This window comes from Crocodylus siamensis, chromosome 1, assembly GCF_052110815.1.
Source record: "Crocodylus siamensis isolate JL-2025a chromosome 1, ASM5211081v1, whole genome shotgun sequence".
NCBI classification, from domain to species: Eukaryota; Metazoa; Chordata; order Crocodylia; family Crocodylidae; genus Crocodylus; species Crocodylus siamensis.
Genome location: NC_143395.1, coordinates 322,058,425 through 322,070,730, shown reverse-complemented (window position 1 = coordinate 322,070,730; position 12,306 = coordinate 322,058,425). Strand labels below are relative to the sequence as shown.

The 12,306-nt window shown below is 43.4% G+C and overlaps 1 protein-coding gene across 2 annotated transcripts in view; it reads left to right on the top strand.

Annotated features, from left to right (window-relative positions):
- GPC6 (glypican 6) overlaps nt 1-12,306 on the top strand; it is a 1,293,633-nt gene that overhangs the window by 1,237,268 nt on the left and 44,059 nt on the right. The gene's annotated exons all lie outside the window — the stretch shown is intronic.

The window sequence follows — 12,306 nt, the reverse complement described above, 5'->3', positions numbered from 1 at the left end:
AGTGGAAGCTTTTGTCTGATTCAAGCAAAAAATTATGAGTAACACATTAGCTTAAAAAGATAAAGTGAGACCTATGAAATAATAAGAATTAAATTATGTATTGTGGTTTATATTTTTATTTCCCCTAAGAATCTCAATTTCTAATTATGCACAACCATGAAGTAGCAAGTGATGCCTAAGGGCCAGATTCTTTTCCAGCCATTAAGCATCTAAAAGGATTTAGGGGCCAAAGTGTGATTCTATTCCACTCTGTTCAGGTCTCTGAAAATCTTTTAATGGAGCTACTTTTGTAGTACACCATTATCTAATGCTTAAGATAAGCAGTGAGGAAGAGAACTGCCGCTTTTACATTACCTGTTTTTCTGGGACTTGAGCAGAATTGCACTTAGGCCTCTAAATCCCCTGATGCACCTAATAGGCCCTAGGAGTCTTATAACCAGGGATCCTGGTTTTCTCTGATAAAAAAAAAATCCCCAGTTTTCAGATTTAAAAAAGTAACCCACAATCCACAATTTTTCATGATTAAAATGAAACACCACTATATATATGAAAAATTAATCATGAAAAATTGTGGATGTTGGTTACTTTTTTTAATCCAAAAATTGGGGATTTCCTTTTATCAGCGAAAACTAGGATCCCTGCTTGTAACACCCATCCCAGAGATGGGTTGGGGAAATATAGTGCCAGGCGGTTTCCTCTGATGCCAGAGACACAAAAGCTAAGTACACACAGTCAAAAAGCGTGAGGCTGAATTGATTCAGTCTTTACAGGTTACTCTAAGGTGCATAGATTGAGCCAATAAGCAGGTGAACAGATACTCATTTCTGATTCCAGTCGCATGTGTGCCATAGCCTGGGCCAGAAGCCAGGGGGGTGCTAGAGTATGACTCCCTGCTCAGCTGGAGCTGACAGCTTGGGCTAAGACTAGGCCACACACCCTGAAAGGTAGGGGTTTGCAGGGGAGATGCAAAGCATCCTGGGATGCTGGGGGCTGAGAATTAACTTGAATCTGGAGGGGATCTAGGGCAGAACTTCAATAAACTGATTTAACCTAAATCAGTTAAGTCTGATACTAACTATGTCCATCCAAGTTTATCTTAAACTTGTTCTGGCCATTTTGAAAGCAGTTTATGTGCATTTAGCTTTGCTTGTGTTACAGATTTGAACCAGTTTCCAATCACTTATACTAGTTTGTGTGATTTCTGTCCCTAGCCAAAGACTTCAGCTGCTGCTGCCGTGGCATGGCTTCCCACACATCAGCTGCTGTTATCATGGCAGAGACTCCCCAGAAGAGGTCCCTCCAAATTGGCACCTGCAGTTTATGCCCCGTGTGCCCACCCCACATTCTGCTACTGATGCAGTCACCTCTAGAAGTGCAATAGTGCAACTGTTAGGCAGCATACAACAGTGCAACGTGATCCTTTAATACAGAAGTCAGTCATATCCATATAAGATGGAGAGGCGAATTAGACCCACAGAATATAACTTTCTGGACTCTTTAATTTAGACAAGGAGTTGCTAACATTTATATTCTTTCATGAAGTACTAATGCAAATTTCCAAATTTGGAGCTGGGAACAGAAAGTAGCAAACACAGAGGGAATTTGCCTAGGAATTTCGCTATAGAAGACAGCCAGGGGACAGCAGAATCTTTGTGTGTGTGTGTGTGTGTGTGTGTGTGTGTGTGTGTGTACACACACGCATGCAAAAAGGCCCCAGAGCAGGTGTTTAGCATGTAGGTTCTTGTAGTATGGTTCCCCCCCCTGCTTTTCTTTCTCTCCTTACAGCATAGGTATTTTCCAGGGAGCAAAGGAGGCATAAATGAAGCCTGGGTCAACTATTAAGACCTGCGTGGGATATGCCATGTGCATGTTCTACCCAGAGGGTCAGGAGCACTTCGTCTATACCAAATGTAAGCTGATGTCTGCTTTGCAGGATAAGGTTCAAAGGTTGGAAGAATGGGTATCCACACTGCATTGCATCAGGAAACAGGACGATTACTTGGACAAGAATTATTAGAGACTGGGGCTGGAGATGAGGAGGCAATAAGGAGAAGTGGCATGTGATTACTTAAAGGAGGGCCCCCAAAATTGAACAGGAAAAGATTGAAGTCAATAACCGCTTCCAAGCAGTCTCCAGGAGAACTGCTGAGAAAATGGCAGAAGAGAGGAGTCAGCAGCCTAGAGATCAGGAATGCAAGCTCCAAAGAGAGGCTCTAGGACCACTGCACCAAGAAAGAAGAGAAGAGTGGTGGTGGTTGATGGGTCCCTTCTGCAGGGGACAGGGGCACCTATTTGTCATCCAGATCTGGGGGCCTTGGACCTCTTCTACCTGCCTAGAACCCAAATTCAGGATGCCACAGAGAGACTGACAAAGCTCATCCATCTTTCAGACTACTACCCCTTCCTATTTTTCTATGTAGGCACCAACAATAGTACCAGGAATGGCACTGAGCAATCAGAGATGACTATGAAGCTCTTGGCAGGAGAATTAAGGAGCTTAGAGTACAAGTGGTGCTCTCATCGATTCTTGCCACAGAAGGCAAGGGTCTAGGCAGAGACCATGGTATCCCAAAAGTGAACCTGTGGCTGGGATGCTATCGCTTTGGCTTCTTCAATAATGACTGGGTGTTTCTGGGAGGAAGACTGCTATCAAGAGTTCCATCTGACAAGAATGGGAAAGAGTATCTTTGAGCTTCATCTGCACAACCTAATATGGAGGGCTTTAAACTAGGTTCTAGAAGGGATGGTGATCCAAACCCTCCAGAAACAAAGCATACAATCCAGAAGGGAAAGAACTTGAAGAAGCAACGTGACTTTGGGAAAGCTATAGGAATGCAAAGTGGTGCACGAGAGAAGCAAGTAGCTCAAAATGCAAAATATGTCTCATGCACATATACAAATGCAAGAAGTATGGGGAATAAACATGATGAGCTGGAAGCTGAAGCCTGTGAAAAGAACTATAATCTGAATGGCATCCCAGAGACCGATTTGGGACAGCTGTTATGACTGAAATGTCAACATGAGTGTTACACTCTGTTGCAGAAAGAATTGAGAGAAAAGGTGGTAGAAGATGTGAAGGTGATGGGTAAGTTGTGAGGAAGGGATTACAATACAATAGAATTCCAGATCCTGAGATAGGGAAAGCATAAGGTCAGCAAAATTAGGAAGCTAGATTTCAAAAAGGTGATTTCATTCAGCTGGAGGGGTTAATAGTCATGGTGCCATGGGAAGACAGACTGAAGGAAAAAGGTACCCAGGAGGGCTAGGAGCTTCTAAAGGGCACAGTATTGGAAGCCCAACAGAAAACTCTCCTGACTGATGAAAGCACAGGAAAAATTACAAGAGACCAGTGTGGCTGCACAAGGAGCTTCTAGTTTCATAGTTGGTAGGGTCAGAAGGGACCTAAGCAGATCATCTAGTCCAACCCCCTGCCATGGGCAGGAAAGGATGCTGGGGTCAAATGACCCCAGTTAGGTGGCTGTCTAGCCTCCGTTTGAAGACCCCCAGGGTAGGGGCAAGCACCACTTCCCTTGGAAGTTGGTTCCAGCTCCTAGCCACCCTGACAATGAAGTAGTGGCTCCTGATATCTAGCCTGAATCTACTCTCAGTCAACTTATGGCCGTTATTCCTTGTTACCCCCAGTAGTGCTCAGGGGAACAGGGACTTTCTCATTGCCTGCTGATCCCCCTTGGCAAATTTATAGGTGGCCATTCTAGGCATTCTAAAATGCCTCAAATGCAAAAGGAAAGCTTACAGGCAATGGAACAATGAGTAGGTCACCAAAGAATCATACCAGGAAAGAGCAAGAGCCAATAGCAGAGACAAAATCAGGAAGGCAAAGATAAAGAACAAGCTGCACCTGGCACAGGAAGTTAAGGACAAGAAGAGGTTCTATAGGTATGTTGGCCAGAAAACATGGGCCCAAGGAAGCTGTGGGCCCACTGTTAAGAAGCCAGAGAAGCTACAAAAAGGGTGGAGTTACTCAGCAGCTACTGTGAGCCTCAGTCCCCACAAAAATTAAGCTGCAGCCAGACACCTAATAAGGATTATTTGAATAAGAACGGGGACAAGCTGAGGGAGGACATAGCAAAAGGAATGGTCAGAGAGCTTTGGTTTGGTCTGAATGAAGTCAAGCTAGCAGGACCTGATAAGCTTCATCCCAGAATACTGAAGGAACTGGCAAAGGAGATCTCAGAGCCCTGGGCAATGGTCTTCATGAAGTCATTGGAGACAGGCCAGGTAGCAGAGGACTGGAAAAGGGCCAAGGTAGTGCCTCTCTTTAAAAAAGGCAAAAAGGAGAACCCAGGTGTGACAGAGCAGCTTCAGTGCTCCATCATTTTAAGGGCTGGAGGAGGCAGCCAGCAGGTGCCTGATTAGGGTGGCCATTTTAATGCCCATATCTCAAGGCTGAGGCAGTAGTTTGCTGCCAGCCAGCATGGGAGGAATATCACTCTGCTAAGCTACTACTCCAAGAACATCTTGGAGGTAAAGGAAGGGGCTATGGGGAAGAAGGAGGCCCCTGGTCCTGTGCATGACTGAAAACTGCACCCTGCTGGGGTAGGGAGGCTGGGTGAGACTGCCTGTGGTGGGGCAGTGCCATTTAAATGCCAGGACCACAAACTGCCCCACTGAAAGGTAGGTAGGGGTGCCTAAACTCCAGCCCCCCATCATTGAGTATGCACCCAATAGAGTGAGCAAGGAGTGGGGCAGGCATGCTTGCTGAAGCACCTGAGTCTTAAAGGGATGGAGGACCCTGGTGAGGTGGGCCAGGCGAGTTGGGAAGCAGCACCTGAGCCTGCAGGCATGGAGGAGCCCTGGCTCTAGAGAGAGCGCAGAGTTGTTAGGCTCAGGTATGCTTACAGGGAAGTGCCTGAGCCTGAGTAGAACGTTCAATCCCATGGCCCCAGAGTAGGAGCAGAGTGTTGGCCCAAGAAAGGGGTGGAGTGGCCCAGAGTTGAATAATCACCCAGTTCTGTGCCGATGGGGGTTACAGGAGAGGCCCAAAAGGCTGCACCAGAACTGGCCGGGGTGTGGAGAACAAAGCCTGATGGCCCTACGGAGTTGCTCAAAGGAGCAGAGCAGTATGAATGTGGCCCTGGAGTGGGTGGAATGATGGAGACCCTGTGAGAGAGGGCAGAGAGCAAGAGGCCCCACTGAGAGGGGGACAGTGTGTATGGCCTACAAGGGCAGTGTATGAGACCCAACTGTGTGCCCAGTTTGGCCCAGCCTTGAGCCAGACTTTTAACATACAGTGAGATATCTGCAAAGCATGGGACCTATGTAAGGGCATGTACAGCTGGGCACTCAAAGGGCAACCTCCCACCTAATTAACATCTTCATTAAATTACAACAAGACGTGGCAGGAAAGTGAGGTGGACGGTTTGCCCATAGACAGGAGGTAAGCCAGTGTGAGCATCAGGTCTTGGGAGCTTGCCCCTGTCACACCAGGGAACTACAGACCAGTTAGCCTCATCTCAATACCTGGGAAGTTACTAGAGCACATCTTAAGGAAAGCAATTTGTGAGCATCTGGAGGAGGGAAGGCTGATCACAAGCAGCCAGCTTTGATTTTTTTGAAAACAAATTATGTAAAATAAACTTTATATCCTTCTTTGACACAGTAACTAGTTGGGTGGATGAAGGGAATGGGTAGGTAAATGTATCTGGACTTCAGCAAAGCTTTTGACAAGGTCCAACATGACCTCCTCTTAAACAAATTGGGAAAATGTGGGCTGGACAAAACTACTGTCAGGTGGATAGATAACTGGTCAATACCTGCAAGCAAAAGCTAATTATTAACAGGTCCATGTTAGAATGCAAGGAGGCTTTAAGTCAAGTTCCACAGGGGGTCTGTCCTAGACCTGGTGCTGTTCAACATGTTTATTAACTATCTGAGTGCTAGTATGGAAAGCTTCATGAGCAAGTTTGCAGACATGAAACTTAGAAGGACTGCAACACACTGGAGGATGTGAGCATAATTCAAAAAGATCTCAACAAATCAGAAAGCTGGGCTGGGGTTAACAGGATAAAGTTTAATGAAGACAAATGCAAGGTGCTACACCTCAGCAAGAATTATCAAAAACACAACTATAAAATGGGTGACACGTGGCTGGATGGCAGCATTACAGAAAAGGAATTGAGAGTGTTGGTATATCACAAACTCAATATGAGTCTGCAGTGTGCAGCCATACAAAAGGCAGATGTAGTTTTGAGCTCTATCAATAGAAGCATTAGGTACAAGACACAGGAAGTGAATGTGCCTCTCTGTATTTGGCTCTGGTTAGGCCTCCCCTGGAGTATTGTGTGCAGTTCTTGTCTCCACATTTTAGAAAGGACATGGAGAAGTCAGAGAGGGTCCAGAGGCAGGCAAGAAAGATGATCAAAGGCTTGGAAAGCAAGTTATATGAGGAGAGGATGACAGAGCTTAGCATCTACAGCTTGCAGTAAAGGCACTTAAGAGGGGACATGATAGCAGTCTTCAAATACTTGAAGGACTACCATAAATGAAAGGGAAAGCACCTTTTGTCTCTTGTGCAGAGAAGAGGATGCATATGAATGGCTTGAAGTTGCAACGAAGTGAGTTTAGATTGGTTATCAGGAAAAAAACCTCCTTCACCGTTACAACAGGGATCCAGTGGAATAGACTGTCTAGGGAAGTCATGGATTTTCCATCACTGGAGGAGTTCCAGTGGACAGGTTGAATAGCCACTGGTTGGGGATGATTGAAGCATAGCTATGTTCTACTATGGGTATTTTCCATGCTTCTGGGCTTTGATGGTTGCCTCCACTATCCTGTCCTGTCCCCACCTCTTTCTGATACATGTGTCAGAGTGTTTTTAAGCCTGCCTCAGAAACCTTGGGTGTTGGCTGCAACAAGGCTGGGGACTTTGTTCGGCATGGGCCAATGCTCCTGCTGGAACCAAAGCCAGAGGTTCCTGGCTAAAGGGTCTTGCCCCTCCACTCTCTCCCACCCCACCTCCTAGTTACACTAATGTTGTATAGTAAAGAGGCAAAAGGTAACTGGCAAAAAACCACATATCTGGTCTCTGTGAAGGATTACAGTGAAATGATGTGTCTGAAACCCATTCCCGTAACTTTTTTTTTTAATCTGAAACATTATATTAACCAATGTAAAGGACTATGTTGTGGTACAACATTTTTTCCCCCAAATTCCTTGTGTCTGATGTTATTGGCCTTGATGGACAAATGAAGTATGATAGCGTGAGATGCGTTTGACAGAACATGTCTTTGGCCTGCATAAATTACTGTCAGGGAATTTTCAGGCAAATGCTGAAGTAAATTTGCAGTGACTAAAATCGAGGTATAAATTATAGTATAATCACTGCTGCTGAACAATTTGATGACTAAAACAATTAACTGAATTTACCACTTAAGTGAGTCTCCCACATTTTCCCCACTTTTGTTTAACTCCTATTTTAAGACCCTTGGAGGGAGAGATTAAAGATGGGGTATTTGCCTTATTCTATTGCAAAAAATTCATATTTCTCCTTACAAACTTTCTGCCCTTTACCTCCCAGTGAGTCAGAGATGAAAATAACAGCTTGTATTCTAGCCTTCCTTCTCATTTTAGCTAATCAGCTGACATTTGGGAGAAGCTAGGCACCCAGTCTCCCACACAGATGTGCTAACAACATTCCAGTCATTCTCAGCTTTATCTTTCTTTTCTTTCAGACAAACTTATTGTACAGTCCTAGAATATTTTAAGGATGAGTGGGAGAATATCATGCACAGTATGAATTACTGGCTTTATGTACTGTTCCTGATGTCTGCAGTCACAAACTTAGTCACAGACTTTGCTGGAGAAGTTATCACAATCAGTTAGGTCTGATACTACATTCAACCAGGTTTATCTCAAACCATTTTCAACTGGTTTATGTGCACTGAACATCTGTCCTGTTACAGGTTTAAACCAGTTTCTGATCACTTAAACCAGTTTATGTGTAAGATCTATCTGTAGCCTCAGGGAAAAGTGAGAGGGCATGAACTATAAAGATTTAAAACAGCAAAAGCAAATAAAGACCCAGCATATATGACTTCAAAAATCACATGACTTTCATGGTAGTTTCAGTATTGTGATTGTGTGGACATTGTGTTCTTTGAATTACTGGTGAGGGGGGAGATGCATTTAAAATACTAAAAAATAAATAACAAAACTGAAGCTTCTTGAAGATGGGAAAAGTAGAGGGCCAGCAAAAGGTGGTGGTGTGATTTTCACAGGTAATAATACATGTCAGGTTCTCCCAGGCAGCCACAAAAGTGCAGGCAAGATAACAGTTGGCCAGACTACGGCTGGGAGGATGTTGTACCACCATGTCAGCTTGGTTGCTTAGGCCAGTGGTTCTCAACCTCATTGGACTTGAAACACCCCTCACTGGACTCAAGACTTCTAATTCTGTGAATTGAGTGACACCCAATTTCAGAAACTAGTTTATGTATTACTGTGCTTACCTCCTGGCAGAGTGGGTAGATAGAGAAAGTGGTAGACTGGCCGGGGGGGACAAGTATCTGCTTATCTGGTCAGGGAGAGGGCCTTATCTATTTATCTTTTCAGACCTCATTTATCTCCTTACACCTTGTATGACCCTTCAAAGGATATGGTAGCACCCCAGAGTGCCACAGCAGCCCTGGCTGAAAATCACCTTCTTAGACCAAATGAACTCATGTATAAAAAGGTCTGCAAAGTTTGCCTTCATATCCTCAATCTGTCCATCTGCAAAACTAGGCAAATGCTATTAGGTTGAAAAGGTCATGTTATTTTTGGCACTCCTACACCAGGTTCTAGGTGGAGCCCAGGACTAGAGTGGATTACAAAAAGGTAAAAAAAAAAAAGCACTATTTCAATCTCAAAACCACACTTCCAGGACAAAATTTTCTATTCTGGTACATATAAAGGTAAGATGAAGTTGTCACACCAATTTAGAGCATGTTCTGTTGGAGGAGTCAAAATGAGATTGCAGTTAATACCAGATCTCACTGAGGTCTGCTCCCTTACTATGTCACATTTTCTTAGGGTATGTCCCCATTGTAGTCATCACTGTAACTGCAGTGTAGTGTAGACCTACCCAAGCTAACTTTAAACTAGCTCTCAGGTTACCTATACACATGCTTGAAGGTAGGAGGGATGGGAGGGCATTTTAATTAGAGCACTTCCCAGAGACCTGCTCTAATTTAAATGGCTCACTGTCACGTGCATTAAGCCCCTGCCCCCCCCCCCCCCACACACACACACACATTTCAAAGTGGCTGCAGGATGCTTTAACAAAAGCTCATTAGATGAGCTTCAGCTAAAACACCCCCACAGCCATTTTGAAACACTAGGGGGCTTAATATATGTGATGCTGAGCTGATGCTAGACTGTTCTAATTAGAACATGAATGAGCACATCTTGGACATGTATAGCAGTCTACCTGTGGCAACCAAGAGCTCTGTGTAGGCTGAAAACCCTGCCAAGGGAGCAGGTTAGCCTATGCTGAGCTGTAGGCTGCCATATCCACACTTCTACCAAATCTTAAGCTAGCTAGTTTAAAGCTAGCTTGTGTATAGCTGTATTGCACTGCAATCACATCAGTGACTGCAGAGCAGGTATCCTCCTAGAGGGTGAAGAAAGTTGCAAAAAGCAAATCATTTAGGAGGAAAAAACAGATACATGTTAAGGTAATAGACTAGGACTCTTACGGTCTAGGCTGAATCTTGGCTCTTCCAGGAAAAAGATATTTGACCTTTATTTCCTCTACATGCAGATTTTTGTCATCTGTAAAATAGATATAATGTTCCCCTCTACTCCCCCCACCTTTTATGTATGGTTTGGGGAGGTATATGTCACCTAACACAGTGAGGCTAAGAATCTCAAGCACAGTGTGTATGGAATTTATAACTGGGAGGGGGAAAGAATTCAAAATCCAAATCACTCAACTTACAGGACAAGTAGGCTTCAGATTGAAATCCCCAGTTATGAATAAGCCTCATTGCTCTTACTTTCAGAACAAATCCAAAGGTAAAAGGGACATACTTCCCTGATGCTAATTTAGGCCCAGGTGCAGTTTTGTAAGAGCCTAAGATTTCAGCCTGTCAAACAGGATCAACTAAATGCACAAGATTTCTACCATTTTATGAGTAAAATGTAATGAGACAAGCTCATCTATGCTCCTACTATTGAACTTAATTCAAATCCTACAAATAATACAGGCTCAAAATCTGAGTAGTGATATAAATCAATTTGGATCCACATCTAAACAATACCTCCTTTATCTATCTCTGTCTGACTTTGTGTCAGTCCTGAAGAAGCTGCACATGGCCGTTCTATTAGAATCCAGTATCTGGAGTTCAGCACAGGAAGACAAAGGACAGCATGACTACATGCTTTTACAGAAGAAGTGGGTACTCCTCCCTTTCCTGAGTTGGAAAGTATTCAGAAAATCACTAATACTTGTTCTGTGGTAGATACACCATGCAAGCCCCACATTCTCCCTGGGTCAGGTTGCTTCCTTAGCATATTATATTTGGAATTTATTCTGTATGGGACTGAAACTTAAAAGCCAACAACAGTAAATCTGAACCCTTGTTTGCTTTTACTGCTACAGAAAACCTTATTATTGTTTTTAATCCAATTATAGTTTTTAATCCAAATCCTGTGTGATTGTCTTTCTTGGAATGAGATGTTTTAAGATGATACTTGTATGTGATACAACATAAGATTATTTTATCCTCCCCATTTCTGTGACCAAATGTGAAAAAGGAAAAATCCTTTGGGATTCTAGGGAGAAAGCCTGACAAAAAATAATAAGAGGATCTATGTCAGCAGAATCAGTTCATTCAATTCCACAAAGCCTCTATGTTAATTTTTAATTCCTTCCTGGCTCTATTTTCAATCATTTGGAAAAATGCACGCTTTCATATTAGAGAAAACACAGAAGTCAAAGGACCTGATCCATCACTTACAGAAGCAAGCAGTAAAACTCCCATTAACCCCTGTGATGGACCACTGAGAGGAAGAAAACTGAAAAGCACTAATGCTGAATGAGATAAGAACTGCCATTTACTGGGTCAGACCATAGGTCCATATTGCCCAGTAGCCTGTGTCACACAGTGGGTGCAAAGAGTGGATAGTGAAAGGGAGAGTGAACTGGGTATAACCATGGGTTTTTCCACTGTTCCTCTCTCACTTGCATCCTCCAGCATTTAAGATCTAGGAAGTTCTGATTCAGAGACTGGACCCCTAACTCCCATGTTCAATAGCTACTACCCCTTTTGTTCAATTGCCCCTTTTGTCCAAAAATGTGTCCAATCTCTTTTTGAATCTGGCTAAATTGTGAACTTCCACAACAACTGGTGACAATGAGTTCCATATTTTAATTACATACCTAGTGAAAAAAGAACTTATTTTTGTTACTTTTAAATTTACTGGCTGCTAGTTTCATTTTGTGACCTCTATAGTTCTTGCATTGTGAGTAGTAACTACTAACTAGCAGTGGATGAAAAGTGAAGTGTGGCTTTGCATGCTTGTGTGGCTGAATGCTTGGCTCTACTTACCGAAAGAACCAATATATATATAACTGCAAATACCAGTATAGCTTTTTATTCCTCAGGGCCACCCTGACTTGTAGTGAATCCTCTATTAGTGGCAAGGTACAACTATCCTTTGACCAAAGGGCTTATATCAGTCTTTGACCATTGCTACCATATGATTTCACAAATTTGAACTGGGATTCAAAGACTGTCCTATTTCTAGCTGATTGGAAATGGCACCAGTTCTAATCAGTTGGAAGCTATTCTGCTTTTATCCCACCATGCTGATTTGACATCTATCTGACTCTCTTGGTTTCCCACTACTCTTTCCTTCTTCAGCATCCTTGAGTGCTCCCTGCCTTCTGGTACCTGAATAATATTCCTCTCCTCTTCCAGCTGCTCCCTGGAATCCCTGCTTCAATTACCTTACACTCAGTTACCTTCCAGTAGCCTTCCTTGTGCTCCCAGGGATACCAGCTTTCCCTACTGACCCCCCTTACTGACAACCCTTTAATTAACTGGCAAATAAACCTCCCAGTCCTAAATTAACTCATTTTGCTTTCATTACAAAAAGAAAGCTGATACCACCTGATTAGCCCACATAGCTTTACTTAAGATATTCAGTATGCTATCTCTGGTGTGATATCATTGGAGTATTTAGAAAACATGCCTGTTCCAGCTAAGAGCAGAGTCATTTTCAAGTTTGAACAAATTCCTCTCACACAGCACTGACATCCACTTCTGCTCCTAAACCCCTAACAAAAGCATACCCCCAAAGTTT